The sequence below is a fragment of the Macaca fascicularis genome, chromosome 11 (assembly GCF_037993035.2).
Source record: "Macaca fascicularis isolate 582-1 chromosome 11, T2T-MFA8v1.1".
Taxonomy (NCBI): Eukaryota; Metazoa; Chordata; class Mammalia; order Primates; family Cercopithecidae; genus Macaca; species Macaca fascicularis.
In genome coordinates this window covers 125,547,871-125,566,426 of record NC_088385.1, presented here as the reverse complement: position 1 = coordinate 125,566,426, position 18,556 = coordinate 125,547,871, and the positions used below count along the sequence as shown (strand labels likewise).

At 43.7% G+C, this 18,556-nt stretch overlaps 1 long non-coding RNA gene across 2 annotated transcripts in view; it reads right to left on the bottom strand.

Annotated features, from left to right (window-relative positions):
• LOC123567599 (uncharacterized) overlaps positions 1–16,239 on the bottom strand; it is an 87,019-nt gene extending 70,780 nt beyond the window's left edge. Inside the window, exon 1 of one of the 2 annotated variants that reach the window (XR_006690656.3) lies at positions 16,050–16,239. This is a non-coding gene — a long non-coding RNA (uncharacterized lncRNA). The remainder of the gene's footprint in view (positions 1–16,049) is intronic. The other variant, XR_012420727.1, reaches the window with a different exon arrangement.
• Between the last annotated feature and the right edge of the window lie 2,317 nt (positions 16,240–18,556).

Here is an 18,556-nt window from a genome sequence, read left to right as displayed (position 1 = left end):
GAGAACACAGCCTCAAATTCCTTCACTGGAATGCCAGTGTGGAAATACGGAAAAACTTTGAGTTCTTAGTGATCTAGCTGAGCTACTGAATTAGCCACTGTGGAATCATCTCCCTCCAGACTTCTTGTGATGCAAAATATTTCTTTCCTAATATTTGAACCCTGTCTGACAGAGCTTTCTTTTACTCACAGGCAAAAGCATCCTAACTAATACACACTTAGTCTCAATCATGCCTGGATCCTGTAGGCATATGACTCATTGGTCCCCAAATATGCCACCAACCCTCACATCTCCATGTCCTTCCTTTACCCTGAGCATCTTCCTTTCACACTCCCATCCTGAGATTCGCAGCTGGAAAATTCCTAGCCACTCCTAAAAGTCAAGGTTAAGTATTATTTTTTCTCCTAGAGCTTCTCCAATCCCTTGGCTGGCTCGGGGCTGTGTTCATTGTTCCCTCTTCTATACTCCCATAAAATACTCCAAAAATCTCCATTTCAGCACTTTCTTCCTGAACTTTATTTGCGAATCTATTTCCCTGTCTGCATGCTCCCCAAGACATGAACTGTGTCTTATTCATCTTTGAACTCCCAGCACGGGCTTGCTAAATTGAATCAGTGTCTTGGTCAATGTCCCATGACCTCCAGCCACTCCATCTGTAAAAGGAGACCATCAAATCATGGATGGCCTCTGAGCAGGATTAAGCCTAAAGACAGGCAGAAGGATTCAATGACCTTCTGAGCCTCCTAGCCCTGTGACAATTTTAAGACTCCCAGATCAGGATGCTGACATCCAGTGCTAAGAAGCAGAAGCATAGGGACCTGTCAGTAGCTTGGGTTTGATAAGGATCCAGGGAGCTACACTCATTCAATAAATAAAATAAATTAAAATCCACTCTGTGCCAGGCATTGTGCTAGGCACTGGGGGTTTTCATGGGAAACAAGACAATCAGCCATGCTGTCATCGAACTTAACTGTTGGCAGGAAAGAGACAAACGAAAATGTCATGCGGTAAATTCTATAAAAGCCAGGAAGACCATGAGAACAAAGAAAGAATGCCTGCCTCAATCATGAGAAAACAGGAGATTCCTCCAAGGAAGGTGCTATGCAAGATAACATTGAGTAAAAGGAGTTTGGACAGTATTCCAGAAAGAAGGAAGAGCACGTGCAAAAGCTCAGAGGTGGGAGAGCACACAAAAGCTTTAAAAAGTTCAGTTCAGCTGGAACACAAAGCAAAATGGCATCTGAGAAGACAAGCAGAAGCCATACTATCAAGTGTATGGCAAAGCCATAGTGAAGCATTTGGTATTCATCCAGAAGGCAATGGGGAGCCATTGAAGGTTTTACACAGGGGAGTGCCACAGTCAGATTCTTCCTATTAGCTCTCTCTGAGTCGGTGTGGAGATATGCTTGCACTAGACTAGAAGCAGGAATACTAGTTAGATGAAAGAAGATGGTGGCTTAATTTGGGGAAGTATTTGGAGGTGGAAAGAGCAAAAGCACATTTATCAGAATGCAGAACAACTGAGCAAAAACAACATCTATCAGAATGCAGACTGCACAACTGCAAGTCACTTCCCCAACGTAGGCTGACAAAGTCACACACACACACACACACACACACACACACACACACACGATTCTAACATGCTAATACTGATGTTATTCAAGGAAAGTCTGCAGAATCTTACCACATGTTCTGTGGGGCAAAGACAGACAATTGCTTGACCAAATAACTTTGGGAAACACTAGGTTAGCCAATGTTAAGCAGATCTCTTTAATACAGGACATCTCCAAACTTTAATATGCTACTGTGAATTTACTAAAAAGAAAATACAGTAGGTGATGTTTTTCAGATATACTTGTTTATGAACTGCATCTCCTTCAGTCTTTTCCATTATAGGAGATAATACTTCAGTCTATTCTGGCCGAAAAGGCAGGAGTCAACCTTGATTCCTCTCTTTTCTCAATCAACACAGTAAATGGATCCGCAAGTCCTACAAGCTTCCCATGCCAAACGCACCCACGTCTAACCATTTCCATTGCTCCCACCTGGTTCAAACAGCCACCATCTCTCACCTGGATTGTTTCAACACTTCCTAATCAGCTCCAGGCTTCTACTCCTGTCCCCATCTATTCTTCCAACAGCAGCCAGAGTGATCCTTCAAAAATATGCTGGATTATGTCGCTTCCCTGCTTAAAACCATCCAATGGCTTCCTATGTCCTTCAAAGTAACATTCAAATGCCTTATGGTGACAGGGCATGGTGTGATCTGCCTCCTACCCACCTCTCTGACCCTCTCCCCACTTCATCCTCTTTGAGCCACATTGTATCCTGCTGTTCCTTAACTGCCCCCACCCCCAAGCTCATTCCCATCTCAGGCTCTACACTGGCTGTTCCCTCTGCCTGGAACATTATTCCTCCAGATCTATACATGACTTGCCGCTTGTCATCATTCAGGTCGCCCTGGATAAAGGGGCTTTGCCTCATTTCTTAATATGTTCCCATCATCTACAATAGTGCCAGGCACCTGGCAGGAGCTCAAAAAATATTAAATGAAAGAATTTATTTATTTTTATTTTTATTTTTGAGATAGAGTCTTGCTCTGTCACCCAGCCTGGAGTGCAGTGGTAAGATCTCGGCTCATTGCAACCTCCGCCTCCCGAGTTCAAACAATTCTCCTGCCTCAGGCTCCTGAGTAGCGGGATTACAGGAGCCCACCACCACGCCCGGCTAATTATTGTAGTTTTAATAGAGACGGGGTTTCACCATGTTAGCCAGGCTGGTGTCGAACTCCTGATCTCAACTAATCTCCCTACCTCAGTGTCCCAAAGTGTTGGGATTACAGGTGTGAGCCACCACACCCAACTGAATGAACAAATTTATATTCGAATGGCATAGCAACAAACCATTCCATCTGGGAGCACATTTGGCTGGATGAACACGATAAAATTCCCTTCCTCTTGCTACCTCCCACATAAGAAGGAGGAAAAAAAGAAGCCCTCCAAATAAATAAAAAACAGGCTGGGCGCAGTGACTTATGCCTATAATCCCAGCACTTTGGGAGGCAGAGTCATGCGGATCATGAGGTCAAGAGATCGAGACCATCCTGGCCAACATGGTAAAACCCCATCTCTATTAAAAATACAAAAATTAACTGGGCATGGTGGCAGGCATCTGTAGTCCCAGCTACTTGGGAGACGGAGGCAGGAGAATCACTTGAACCTGGGAGGCAGAGGTTGCGGTGAGCCGAGATCACACCATTGCACTCCATCCTGGGCGACAGAGCGCGATGCCGTCTCAAAAAAATAAACAAATAAATAAACAGTCACCATCCTTCCCTTCAGTGTGCAGAAACTGACTATTCCCTTACATCACCTTCAGTTCATTTTACAGGGAAAAAAAGCACTGCCCGACTTCTGCAGGCTAATTCAAAACTCCAATATCGGCTGCCAAATGATGGATGCTACATAGTAGCCCTTGTCTGTCCTGTGTCTCCAGAACAGAGCTCGATAAATATTAGAAGGTGGGAGAGAACAGGCCCACCAAGTGAAAGTCTTACTCCTTGTTGCCTGGAACGTCCACTTCTTGGCCCTAGTTACTCCATGCCACCCCTTAGTATTTTCTAGGTGCTTGCCAAGAACCCAGCTGTATGCTAAGCTTGGAGAAACAAAACCTAGGATTCTCAAGGAATATCCCAGCTGGATCCTGCATAAGGTTTCAACCAAAATTCAAATCCCAACACAGTCTCATCCTCCTCCATGCAGTCTTTTCTCCCCTGTAGGTGGTCTCTTGCCAATTGGGAGACCTTGGGCAGATTACCTGCTTTTTGTGCCTCCATTTGGTCATCTATAAAAGCAATCTATTAATCCCTGACTGAGACATTGTAAGAATTAAACGCACAACGTGCTTAACACAGAATTTGGCGTATAAGAATGATCAGCTGTGAACATTCATAATAATGAATGACTTTCTCCTAACTCTCCAAGTCTGTTTCCACACCTTGAACATGGGTTGGAGGGCACCACTTCATGGGTTTGTTACGAGGATGAAATAAGCAGTTCTCAGTCTTCGCTGCACCTTGTAATCACCTGGAGAAGTTGTGAGGCTCCTGATGCTAAGGCTGCCCACACCCCCAGAACAATACACCATAATCTCTGAGCATGGGGTACGAGCATCAGTATTTTAGCTCCCTGGGTGATTCCAGAGTACAGCAAACTTGATAACCAGTGGATTAAATAAAATTACATTCGCAATCACGTAGAACGTGCTAACAAATGTCCTTTCCCCATTCCTAAAATGGTTCTGGAGGAATGAGTACCTAGTATGATCTGAGATCTTTGCCACTTCCATGATGACATAAACAGAAATGACAAAGCTTTTGGAAATCAAGTAATATATAACCTCACAGACCAAGAGGCATGCAAATATATGCAAATTACATGCAAATCTATAGTTAATTATGCTGATGCTCTTGTGGCCCTTCTAACAATTTCACAGGCCCAGAGGAGGCCCCAGGAAGATTTTAAACTAAAATGCCTACCTTAAGTGATAGATACAAAGAAAATCTCTCAACAAAGCAGCTCACCTGAATACAAGGAAAATGTAGCAGCCCAGCAAAGAGGAAAAAGGACTTGTTTTTGCTCTACTCAAAAAGTAGATGATCTTTATCTAGGGTTTAATTATCTCAAAACTAGGTGCGACTTTTTCAAGAGTACCAGAAACACATCTAAAAGACCCAGCGCAGGGGCACAGTAAATTATTAATACCAATAGCGTGAGGCGATTTTTACCTTGCTTTTCATCTGTGGCTTTGAAGGCACTTTATATATATTAGTTAATTAAGCCACCCAACAGCCTTGCAAGGAATATATTATTATCTCCATCCTTCAGATGGATGAAATCACCCTTAATGGAAGACAATGCTAATCCATTATCCCAGGACCAGCCCCTGGCAATTCTCACAGCTGAATCCACATCTCTGTTGGGAAGGCAGAACCCATTTGTTCTCCAGGTTCTTTTACTCATTCATTCAGCAGGTATTACTTGTGGGCCTACTATGGGTTCCAGGCCTGGTGGGGAAACGCTAGACTCTAATGATAGCAATTGTCTTAGTTGTAACTGCATGCTTAGGGTCTAGAACCGTGTCTGGAATATAGTAAGGGCTCATGTGTACTTTAGTTTAAAAATGAAGTTAAAAAGATAAATGAGATACTGTTCCTGATAAATACACATAGCCTGTGAGGAGGGCAGGAGGGATGACAGCTTTAGGCCTCTCTCTTCCTCCTTTAATAATAGTAAGTGCCAGTAACTCTGTGGTAGGCTCTATGATTTAGACTCACTCATTTAGTCCTAAGAACAACTATAAGAGAGGGGCCAGGTGCAGTGGCTCACGCCTGTAATCCCAGAACTTTGGGAGGCCAAGGCTGGTGGATCACCTGAGGTCAGGAATTCAAGACCAGCCTGGCCAACATGGTGAAACCCCATCTCTCCTAAAAATTCAAAACTTAGCCAAGCATAGTCCCAAGTACTAAGAAGGCTGAGGCAGGAGAATCGCTTGAATCCAGGAGGTGGAGGTTGCAGTGTGCTTAGATCACACCACGGCACTCCAGACTGGGTGATAGAGCAAGACTCCATTTCAAAAAAAAAAAAAAAAAAAAGAATTATAAGAGGGAATATAAGAGGGAAGGATTGTTACTTCTATTAGAGAAGGAAACTGAGACTTAAGAGGTGTTGAGGGAAGACAAAGGAGAACAGTGATTTCAAAACATGGACTCTGGAATCCTGCAGTCCCTGCTGGGAGCTCTAGCTCTGCCCCTCACTAGCTCATGATATGTGTGAAGCAGGTTCACTGTGTGCTAATTACCAGTTGCCCAAGTCTGGTGAGACACAACAGTCAAACCAACAAGTTGCATGAAGCAGGTTAATTACTTACAGACAGCCAGCAAAGGACAACAGAAGCTGGGGATTCATGGTGAGCCAGGCCTCCAAGGTTCAGGAACTCCGCCAGGGCAGACGGAATCTTGTCTGTGTATGCCCCATTTGCACCACAGTTGAAGGACCCCAGGAAGCAGCCTGCCCTGGGCTTTCTACCTCGGGGGGAAAAGAATGCACTGCGCTAAAGCATTGAAGGATATACTATTTCTAGAAGAGTCTGGAGCAGAGACTAAACTGTTGAGGCCACTCCTGCGCTATCTCAAGATGTTGCATTCCCAGTACATTCCACAATTATTCTTTTTTTTTTTTTTTTTTACTTTTATTTTAGGTTCGGGGTACATGTGAAGGTTTGTGACATAGCTAAACACATGTCACAGGGGGTTGTTGTACCTATTATTTCATCACCTAGGTATTAAGTGCAGTACCCAATAGTTATTTTTTCTGCTCCTCTTCCTCCTCCTACACTCTCCCTCAAGTAGACCCCAGTGTCTACTGTTTCCTTCTTTTGTTCATAAGTTCTTATCATTTAGCTTCCACTTATAAGTGAGAACACGCAGTATTTGGTTTTCGTTTCCTGCATTAGTTTGCTAAAGATAAGAGCCTCCAGCTCCATCCATGTTCCCACAAAAGACATGATCTCATTCTTTTTTATGGCTGCATAGTATTCCATGGTGTATCTCCCAATGAGAAATGGGCTGGTCTAAGACCCACCTGGAGAATGTTCCTGCAATATGGGGCACATTTTTTAACTTCTAAACTTTGGCATCCTCATTTGTAAAATGACCCACCCTAATGGCATCATCTGAGGATTAAATGAGATAATGTAGGGCTGGCACTTAGAGCAGGACTGGCACACACCAAGTGCATAAATGTCAGATACTGTCGTCTCTACATCTACCCAAGGCCATGCTGAGTGGTGGAACCAGCATTCCAATCCAGGTCTGCCAAACACTGTGACCTTCCCACCACACCTCACAACTCGCAGCTTCTCTTCTTGGTAAAAGATCTCACAACCCAGGATCACCCATAATATCCCATCTTCAACAAGCAGCTTCTCCTAGACCCTCCCACCTTCTCTTCTAGCCCTCCCCCTTTTGCAGTCCTCATTCTCTCTAATCTAGTACCTCTCACTATGATGGTCTAGACATCAGCACCATTTTCCCCCAAGCACATAATGCATTCACAACTTGCCAAGCAGTCAGCCCCCACCCCTACCCAACTTGAAAACACTGATTTGGGTTCGAAACTTAACCCTTCTACTTATTTGCTGGAGATAATTATACCACCTATTTCTCAGAGTTTTTGCAAAAGGTAAATGCAATAAGTCATGGATAGAACTTGGCATAGTTGTGAGCACAGAGTAAGCAATTCAGGAATATGAATTTGTAATGATGGTTCTTACCCAGTGATTCTAAACCAGGGCTAACTTTGCCCCCTAGCTAGGTTTGCCAGATTCAATGCAACAACAGGCTACCCAGTAAAAACAATGAATAATTTTTAATATAAGTATGTCCCATGCAATATTTGCAATATACTAAAAAAAATTTTAATTGTTTATCTGAAATTCACATTTAACTAAGGATCCTGTATTTTATCTTGTCCCTACCCCCAGTAGACATATGGCAATGTCTGGAGACATTTTTGGTTGCTACAACTGGTGGGCATGGGGGTGCAACTAGCATCTAATGGGTAGAGGAAGGATGCTACTCAACATCCTTCAGGGCACAGGAAAGCCCCCCATAATCAAGAATTATTCAACCCATAATGTCAATAGCGCCAAGGTTGAGAAATCCTGCATAAGCAAAAAATCATAATAATATTGAGAGAAAAGAATTGAATGGACAGAGTTTTATACCCCTCTATAGTGGGTGGAATTTTGTCCCCTGAAAAGATACGTCTAACACCTAACCTTTAGTGCCTGTGAATGTGAACGTATTTGGAAATGGAGTCTTTGCAGATATAATTAAGTTAAGGATCTCCAGATGAGATCACACTGGATTTAGGATGGAGCCTAAATTCAATGCTTGTTGTCCTTATAAGAGAAAGGAGAGGGAGACTGGAGACACAGAGGGAAGCCCATGTCAACATGGAGGCAGAGACTGGAGTTACGAATCCCCTCCCCAAGGAATGTTGAGCATTGCCAGCAGTCACCAGAAGCTACAAGAGAAGCTTGGAACCAATTCTCCCTTGGGACCTCCAGAGTCTCCAACCCTACTAACACATCTGGATGTCACACTTTTGGACATCAGAACTGTGAAATAACAAATTTCCGGTATTTTAAGCCACCAGGATTTTAGTAACATATGCTAGCTCTAGGAAACGAATACAACCCCCTACAGGTTTAAACCCAAGAACTCTTGTGCTTTCGCTTTCTTTTTACAATTGTAATTATTATGAAATGCCTCATGCCAGCCAAAAAAGGATACGGGCTAATATAACGAGCACCATGAACTCATCACCCATCTTGGGAAATGTAGCTTTACAAATACTAATGAAGCCCCACAGTGCCCCAATCCCATTCCGCTCTCCCCACAAGAGGCAAACACTCTCCTGAATTTGGTGTTAATAATTCCCTCATGAGCTTTTATACCTTTACTACATATGTATGACTTCCTAAGTAACAAATAGAATTCTCTTACCTCTTTCTAAACTGTATATAAATGGTGTCCTATAACATGCATGCTTTGCCAAAGGATCTTTGAATTTTTACTTTACATCGTTTTCAAGATACACACTGATTTATGTGGTTCGAATTCATGCACTTTCACTATTCTGCTGTGTGCATAGATCACAGATGTATTGATATACACTTCTATGGATAGACATTCGTTTTTTTCCAATTCTTTTGTTATTACAAACAATGCATCAGTGAAACTTCATGTCTCCTGGTCTGTACTTTATGAGAATTTCTCTAGGGTTCTGTTCCTCAAAGTGTGGCTTGAGACCCACTAGTGAATAATAAAATCATTCTGGTGGCTTTATGGTCAGCACTGCTTTGTTGTTTTTTGTTGAGGTTTTATTTTCAAAAGAGAAGATTAATATTAGAGCGCATCATATACCAGGGTTAGTATTGCTTCATAAAACTTTTGTTTCAATTATAGATAAGTATGTACTGGATTGCAATGTAGAATATATTTCTTACTGGCAGTCACAGCCAAAAGAAAAAGCTTAGAAAATGGTTCTCTAGGGCCTCACTGTTGAAAGTGTGATCAGAGAACTAGGGGCATCGGCCTCACCTGGGAGCTGGTTAGAAATACGGACTCCATGGCCCCATCCCAGACCTCCTGAACCAGAATCTATATTTTAATAAGATCTCCAGTTTCTTCATCTCCCCATTGAAGTTTGAGAAGCAGTTCTCTAGGGATATACCAATGAGTGGAATTGCTAGGTCATACGAAGTGCCCATGTTTCTTTAGCTTTATTAGGAGTTGCAAAACTGCTGTCCAAAATGATTGTGCCAGAGTTCCTTTAAAGATCTGCTTTCCGGCTGGGCACAGTGGCTCACACCTGTAATCCCAGCACTTTGGGAGGCCGAGGTGGGCAGATCACAAGGTCAGGAGTTCAAGATCAGCCTGGCCAACATGGTGAAACCCCGTCTCTATTAAAAATACAAAAACTAACTGGGCATGGTGGTGCACGCCTATAATCCCGGCTACTGGGGAGGCTGAGGCAGGAGAATGGCTCGAACCCAGGAGGTGGAGGTTGCAGTGAGCAGAGACTATGCCATTGCACTCCAGCCTGGGTCACAGAGCAAGACTCCGTCTCAACAACAACAAAAAGATCTGCTTTCCATCTTAGAGTTTGTAATGAGATTTCATTCAATCAAAACGTCCTGCTGCTACAATTTTTTTTTTTTTTTTTTTTTTTTTTTGAGACAGGGTCTTGCTCTATCACCCAGCTGGAATGCAGTGGTTCGATCATAGCTCACTGCAGCCTCCAATTCCTGGGCTCAAGCAAACCTCCTGCCTTGACCTCCCAAAGTGTTGGTGTTACAGGTGTGATCCACCGCACCTTGCCTTTATAAAATTTTTTTTTTTTTTTTTTTTTTTTTTTGAGACGGAGTCTGGCTCTGTCGCCCGGGCTGGAGTGCAGTGGCCGGATCTCAGCTCACTGCAAGCTCCGCCCCCTGGGTTTATGCCATTCTCCTGCCTCAGCCTCCCGAGTAGCTGGGACTACAGGCGCCCGCCGCCTCGCCCGGCTAGTTTTTTGTATTTTTTAGTAGAGATGGGGTTTCACCGTGTTCGCCAGGATGGTCTCGATCTCCTGACCTCGTGATCCGCCCGTCTCGGCCTCCCAAAGTGCTGGGATTACAGGCTTGAGCCACCGCGCCCGGCCGCCTTTATAAAATTTTAATCACAGTCCTTCTTTGCTGCTTTCATGCAACTCTCTCGACTTTCTCTGAGGAATGAAGTCTGGAATAAACAAGGCCTCTTCTCTAGAAGAAAGGGGCTCCACCCAGAGACAGAAAAAGGGACAGCTGTTATCACATGGAACCACATGAGATGTTTAAACATCAAGTCCTGGGGAGAGAGCAGCCCTGGGAGAACACAGCAGGCCTCCCTGGCAGCTCCTGGCTTTGCTGGGGCTGAGGGAGCACAGCAGACTTTCCCAGTCAAACTGACGTTGTTTCCTGGCCTGGAGCAGCCCCACTCCTGAATGCAAAGTTTAATTTGATTTTTTCACTCGAGTAACCAAGGCATTTCTGACGCATTGCTTTTCATGAGGTCCTGGCACTGCATTCGCTGAGCCATTTCCTCGGGCCTCCTCTCTCTGCTCTGGCTCTCTCTTCCTTTTCCTGGGGTCTCTACGCCTGGCATCTGACTCACTACCTTGCACCCACCTCCTTCTGCAGAGTTGATATAATAATATACCTCTGTGCTGGCAGCCCCTGCTTACTGATAGTCTATCTTGGGCCTGGGCTGTGTTGGGGACTCACTCCACACCAGAGATAGACACCATTATTCCCACTTTGTGGCTGAGATCATCATCCCAAGTTGCAATCTGTTACATTTATTATATTGGGGTGGGTCTTGGAATCAATGGCATCCCATCATCGCATAATCAGATGGTGGTTGGGATGTCACGGATGTCACCTGCGGAGAAGCAAACTTGATTGGTTTTCCTTATGGCCTGAGCAGACAACAGCACCGTTTCATCACTGCAGTCAATCATGTCAGGACCACATGGGCAAGGACCATGAGTCCCGAATGTTGTTCAGAGAACCTTCTTTTGACACTTTCTGGTAAGATGAAGGAAGCACTGGCATTGAAACTTGCAGGTTGGGTGTCAGAGGCTAGAATACAAGCCCTGAAGTCAATAGTAGGGACCGTCTCTCAAGAAATGCTACATCACCAATGCTCTTGGTAACATGATCTGGTATATGTTGTGGCATAACGAATCTCCCCCAAACAGTGAAATTCCGCAAGTACAACTCCTTGAGTGCTCTTCTCTTGATCCAGAGACCTGTGAACTCAAGAAGCAATGTATCCACCAGACACTTAAACTTTGGAAAAATAAAATTAAATTAAAAGGAGGCAATATATCCCCCTCACCAACATACCCAACCTACAATGGTGAGGCAGGCATACTGTTAGACATTTTAAAAGGAGAGAAGTGGGAGGCACACAATGTTTCATAGCAGTTCTAGAGCACAACTGGGCATATGGTGCCAGTGTCTCGATTAGAGCTCCATCCAACTGCCTGGGAATGATTCTTCATGGCTCTTGGCTCCACCTTCTGAGCCATCCTCCTTTTTCCATAAGAAATGTCTAGTGTTTGCAACTGAGTGGTTTCTTTAGCCTGCTTCCTGCCTAGAGTAGTCTGGGGATTCAAACACTTCTTTTTGCTCTATATGGTCTCTGACCCACTTAGTCTAAACTGATGGTGTTTCCATCAGTATAATTACCTTTAAAGTGTTGTGAGTTTCCTATTAATCTTATTGGGGCTCACTCCATTAAACAAAATAACAACTACAAATATCTCCATGATAAATCTTTTCCTTTCTTGCTCCCTGTGGGATCTCCAAGGAGCAATAACTTGATTTTTAGATGCACTGCTGTTTAAGAGAGAGGATTTAAAAGACATACTCTTTTTTTTTTTTAAGTTCTGGGGTACATGTGCAGAACGTGCAGGTTTGATACAAAGGTATACACATGCCATGGTGGTTTGCTGCACGCATTAACCCATCATCTACATTAGGTATTTCTCCTAATGCTATCCCTCCCGCAGCCCCCCAGCCCCTGACAGGCCCTGGTATACGATGTTCCCTTTCCTGTGTCCATGTGTTCTCATTGTTCAACTCGCACTTATGAACGAGAACATGCAGTGGTTGGTTTTGTATTCGAGTGTTAGTTTGCTGAGAATGATGGTTTCCAGCTTCATCTATGTCCCTGCAAAGGACATGAACTCATCCTTTTTTTACAGCTGCATAATATTCCATGGTGTATATGTGCCACATTTTCTTTATCCAGTCTATCACTGATGGGTATTTGGGTTGGTTCCAAGTCTTTGCTATTGTGAACAGTGCTGCAATAAACATACATGTGCATGTGTCTTTATAGTAGAATGATTTATAATCCTTTGGGTGTATATAACCAGTAATGGGATTGCTGAGTCAAATGGTATTTCTAGTTCTGGTTCCTTGAGGAATTCCCACACTGTCTTCCATAACTTTTTAGATGCCAGGGGGCCATCTGACTGTTCGGAAGGTGCTCTGATCTTTCTAAGGTCTCAACAAATGATCTTATAAGCCCACCTTAGGTTTGATCTTTGGCCTGAGGCTATTTTTAATTTGCGAAATCTTTGCCATCTGTAAACCCAGCAAGCCCTGGTTTCTTTGCATTTCCTCCAAATTTTTCTTGAAAATTAAACTATTCTTTTTAAAATAATGTATCTGTATCTTTTATCTTACGATATGTAGTTATAAGCCACCAGCTGACATTTTCAACATTCCTCCGGGAACTCTCCTTAGCTAAATCCGCTAGGTCATTAGGTTTATTTTCTGCTTTCCACATCACCATAGGAAATACTGGTGTTACACTTTCCGTCATTACAGAACACGGGTCCCCTTTCCTCCAGCTTTTAATAACATTTCCTCATTCTTCTCTAAGCCCTCACCAACAACCTCCTCCGAAGCCATCAGTCTTCTACTAACAGACTTTTCAAGACATATCTTTTGTTCATCATTCAGTCTCAAAACCACTGCCACATATTTTAGGCTTTGTTACGGCAGCACCCCCACTGGGCACCAAACTATGTGTTAGTCTGGATTCAACCAGAAGAGCAGAACCACAAGGAGGGATGCAGAATAAGGGATTATTAAAGGGATCTTATCTCATGCAATTTCAGGAACTGATTAAAGAGTTTACAGACAGCTTTGCTTCTGGATCTGGTGCAGGACTTGGAGACGGCAGAGCAGGTCATCCTTTCCAGTCATCGAAAGAAAGATGGACATAACACAGGAAAGAGCAAGGACAAACTGGGACCCATGGAGAGGCACAGGAACCCCTATCTGTCCCTCACCACCTGCAAGCTTCCATCTTCAGTGACACAGGTGACCTCCAGGAGACTACGGGCACAGAGGATAATATTGTGTGGGGGGAAAAGGCATGGACATCCATGATACTGAGTCACAAATTATTCAAAAGAGCTGGGTCTAAATAAATGCACAGTGGATTCAAGAATATCTTACCCAATTTGTTTTTTCTTATATTCTCCTTTTTTATGTATGTGCAGGAATAATACAGAATAGCTATCTATAACTAAGTCTAAAGCTCTTTCAATAAGTATAAAAAATAAGTGTTACACATTTTAAGATAACATTGTGTCAGTTTAATTGGCTACATATATTCTTTCTCTGAATGACTTAATATAATTGTACATCTTACAATTATCAACAGCATCTTAGATTCAATGAAACATAGAAAGATTAAGAGAAGTTAAACAATGAGTCCAAGGCAAATGCCTCACTTCCTTAAGCTCTTTGTTGAAATGTCCCCTTCACAGAGAGGCCTTCTCTGTCTACCCTATTTAAAAGGCAACCTACCCTCCACCACTGCCACCATCCATGGTTTCCCAGCACTCCCTGGTCCCTACATTGCTTTAATTTTCTCTTTAGGATCTATCATTATCCTGGCATAACTATACATTTTATTTATTTGTTTAGTTTATATCCCCATAAGGAAGGGGTGAGATTTTGTCCATTTCATTCACAATGGTATTCTCCAGAGGCTAGACTTGCCTCTACTCTATAGTAGACATTCAATAAATATTAGTTGAGTGAATGTATAAATAATACTTTATGCAGTTAAAACTGGGACTAGAAATAAGCAAATTCATTGGCCATCCAAAGCCTAGGCACTTAACGACTTGACCATACTACCTTTTAGCTTAGCAGAAGAATGCCTACTAAAACTGGCACATTCGGCCAGGTGCGGGGGCTCACGCCTATAATCCCAACACTTTGGGAGGCTGAGGCGGGCAGATCACCTGAGGTCAGGAGTTTGAGACCAGCCTGGCCAACGTGGCAAAACCCTGGCTCTACTAAAACTATGAAAGATTAGCCAGGCGTGGGGGCAGGCGCCTGTAATCCCAGCTACTTGGAAGCTGAAGCAGGAGAATTGCTTGAACCCGGGAGGCAGAGGTTGCAGTGAGCTGAGATTGTGCCATTGCACTCCAGAATGAGCAACAAAGCGAGACTCTGTCTCAAAAAACAAACAAACAAACAAACAAAAAAACCTGGCATATTCACCTCAACCAGTGATTCTCAATTAGGAGGAGAGGTGTGAAGGAAAATATATCCATGCGTAGGACAAAAGTCTCCACCTCATGGCAGAAGCCCACACTCCTCACCATTAACTACAAGACCCTACACGATTTGACGGCAAACACAAGACCCGGTCTCCTTCCTTTGCCGAGAGTACTCCTCCCCCATCTTTATTGAAACTGACAGAAAATCCAGCTCAAAGCGACTTAAACAAGAAAGACAATTTCATGGCACATAGAACAGAAAATGCCATCGTAGAACTAGCTTCTGTTATGACTGGATCCAGGAACTCAACCTATTTTACCAGGATTCTGTCCATCTTCACATCTCAGGCCTGTGATCCTCAGTATGGAGTTCCATTCTTGATAGGCTTCTCTAGTATGGTGACAAGATGGCCCCAGCAAGCCAGAGTTTACATTCCACAAGCTCAGAACTCTCCAGTGCAAAAGGAGCTTCTCTTTCCTAATACCTTTAGGTGAGTTGGCCAGGCTTAGATCACATATTCACTTCTGGAGCAATTACTGAGAGCCCAAAGGAGGGAATAGTGCTCTGATTAGTCAGACCTGAGTCACATCCCACCTCCTAGATCTGAATGGGCCATGAAGAGAGGATCAGCCCATTCAGAATGCCAAAGACTAAGAATGGAGACAGTGGTTCACCCACAGAAACTAGAGGTTCTGCAGCCAGAGAAAGGGGGTATGGAAGTTGGGCAGGAAAAATGTCACATGTGTTTTACAACTTGTATGTGTTAGAATTTTTTAAATATTTACTAAAAAGAACACACATCAAACGCAAGTAAAATACAATCAGTGATAGAACAACCCACTCCCTTTTCCAGTGGGGAGGAGGTGAGTGGAGGAGGTTTAGCACTCAAGTTCCGTCTTTGGTCCAGGCAGTAATTAAGAGATTAGGTGCATAACTGTGGATGGTTATGTAATGTGTGCTGTGCCTCAGTTGTCTCATCTGTAATATAGGACTGGTAACAGTGTATAGTTCACAGAAGTTGCTATAGGTAAAGAGCCTAGCACAGTGTCTTGCTTCTAGTAAACACTCAATTCAATAAATGTTAGTTGTGATTACGTGGATTATTTTACAGATGTAGAACATCTGAGCCTCAGTCATGTGCCTTCATCTGGAGCTGAGGGTGGAGTTAGCGTCATCTGAAATACACGGACTGGGGATGGAGGAGTGGTGCTTCCTCAAAGGAAAAAAAATCTACATATTCTTGTCAGAAGAGGAGGATCGAATCATAAGAAGGAGGCCTAAAAGCCAAGAGGTCCACTAGGAGTTTGTATTATTTACAGAAACACAATAATACAAAACAAAATAAATGTAAATTTATTTACACTTACCGATGTGGATTGACCAAGGCCCACTGAGAGGAAAACACGTGCACAATGGTTACACAATGATGTGGCAATGCCAGACTGGAACACATGATCCCTGACTCCCAAGTCGGTGGTCTTCCTGCTGTCCCCAACAGCCACAGTGGTACAGGTGACATCAAGTCCTGGACCTGGGCTGGCTGGATTCAAGAAAGCACTGATGTAAGAACATGCAATGTTTCAGGACAACTTGGCAAAATAGCCCTAGATCCTGATTAAGGGATATGCCCAGCCGGAGACATGGGCCCCACTGAAGCTCCCAGCAACTCCATCTCCCAAAGCTGCTCAAGCCAGCAAGTCCCACTGGAAGCTTATCGGTGAGATCACCTTCCTGCCCAGTCTTGTCTGTTTGTTTTGTTTTTGCTTTTCAGGACCCAGTTGATTGGCCTGAACATGCCCAGTGTTTTATTGGTGACTTTGATTCTCTCCTGTCTCATTCCTGAAGTTTTAAATATATTTTTCCAAAATCTACATAATGATTTTTTTTCAGGGGTACCATAAAGGTTGTTTGGTTAAAAGTAGTAAGAAGCAGAAGGCATGAGATCATGGAGGGCACCACCCACCATTGAATTGGGTAGAGGATAGCAAGGTTCAGTTTAATAAAAATTTACCTGGTACCTACTATGACCAGGCATCAGATGAATTAGCCAAGACATAGCACAATGACTACCACATAGTAGGTTTTCAAAATCTTTATTGAAATAATGAATGAAGTCTATCCATGGCCTCAAGAGAAAATAGACTCAAATATGTCATCGCAACAGCACAGAGGAGGTAGCGTCTAACTCAACCTGGAGGAAATGTCATGCCAAACAAAAGGGACATCAGATGCAGAGGCATTTCCACATCCAATTAGCTACCCTGTGAGGTAGAGGGGATGCCACTCTATATACAGATGATGAAACCGAGCTTCAGAGCTCCATTTCTTGCCCAAGGTCACATATCTAACAACTGGCAAGTCCAGAAGTAGAACCCATGCCTCCCACTCCTGATCCAAGGCTCATTTCCAATAAACGGATCATTACTCATTGATACAGGCAATGCCACAGTACTTCGGAGACCCCAAGAATAGAACCATATCCTGTCTCATCAAAGCAGCACCCTGGAGGAGTGGCCAAGAGCTCAGACTCTGAAACCTGACTGAACTACTATCCATTCACCACTTCATCACTTATTAAACGTGTGATTTTTTTTTTTTTTTTTTTAGACGGAGTCTTGCTCTGTCACCCAGGCTGGAGTGCAGTGGCATGATCTTGGCTCACTGCAACCTCCGCCTCCCAAGTTCAAGCAATTCTCCTACCTCAGCCTCTAGAGTAGCTGGGACTATAGGCGTGCACCACCACACCCAGCTAATTTTTGTATTTTTAATAGAGATGAGGTTTCACCATGTTGGCCAGGCTGATCTTGAACTCCTGCAGCCTCAAGTGATCCACCAGCCTTGGCCTCCCAAAGTGCTGGGATTACAGGTGTGAACCACCACGCCAGGCCTAGATGTGTGATCTTAAGAAAATTATTTTATTTGTCTGAATCTCTGCTTTATACATCTTTTTTAAATGCAGAATAATAATAACACAAATGCCTAGTGAACCTCTCATCTTTTATGCCCTCTTCTCATGACTCGGTCCCCTTCTTCTGGCAAGACTATGTAGATTTTTTCCTTTGGGGAAGCACCACTCCTCCATCCCCAGTCCTTGTGTTTCAGATGAAGCTAACTCCATACCCAGTTCCAGAAGTAGGCACATGACTGAGGCTTGGGCAATCAGAATATTCTGTGTCCGAACACAGTGATTGGTTCAGAGATTAACAATGATGCAAGCTGGAGACCCAGTTACAGTATGAGCCTCTGGGAAGGAGAACCTGCCTTCCCAATGGGTTTACTGAGCATGTCGCTCGCACCCCTATAACTGCTAGAGGCTAACTAGCCATCGCTGAAAAAAGGGGGACAGAGAAGCTGCTTGAGAGTGTCAACCCAGAAGAAAACAGAATAGAAAGATGGAAAAAGACTGGCGACATGATTTTTTTTCTTTTTTTAATTGAGACAGTCTCATTCTATTACCCAGGCTGGAGTGCAGTGGCATGATCTCAGCTCACTGAAACCTCCACCTCCTGGGTTCAAGTGATTCTCCTGCTTCAGCCCCCCAAGTAGCTGGGATTACAGGCATGTGCCACCACGCCCGGTTAATTTTTGTATTTTTAGTAGAAACAGGGTTTCTCCAAGTTGGCCGGGTTGGTCTCTAATTCCTGACCTCAAGTGATCCACCCGCTTGGCCTCTCAAAGTTCGGAGATCTACAGGCCTGAGCCACCGCGCCCGGCCTGGCAACATAATTTAAACTCCTGGATCGAGTTGTGCCTCATTCCCCTGGACTTGCCATTTCATGAACCAAAACATCTCTTCCCGCTGGAGCCATTTTGGCATGGGATTCTTTATTTTTAACCAAGAGAGCCCTAGTATGCTGGTTCCCATGACGGCTGG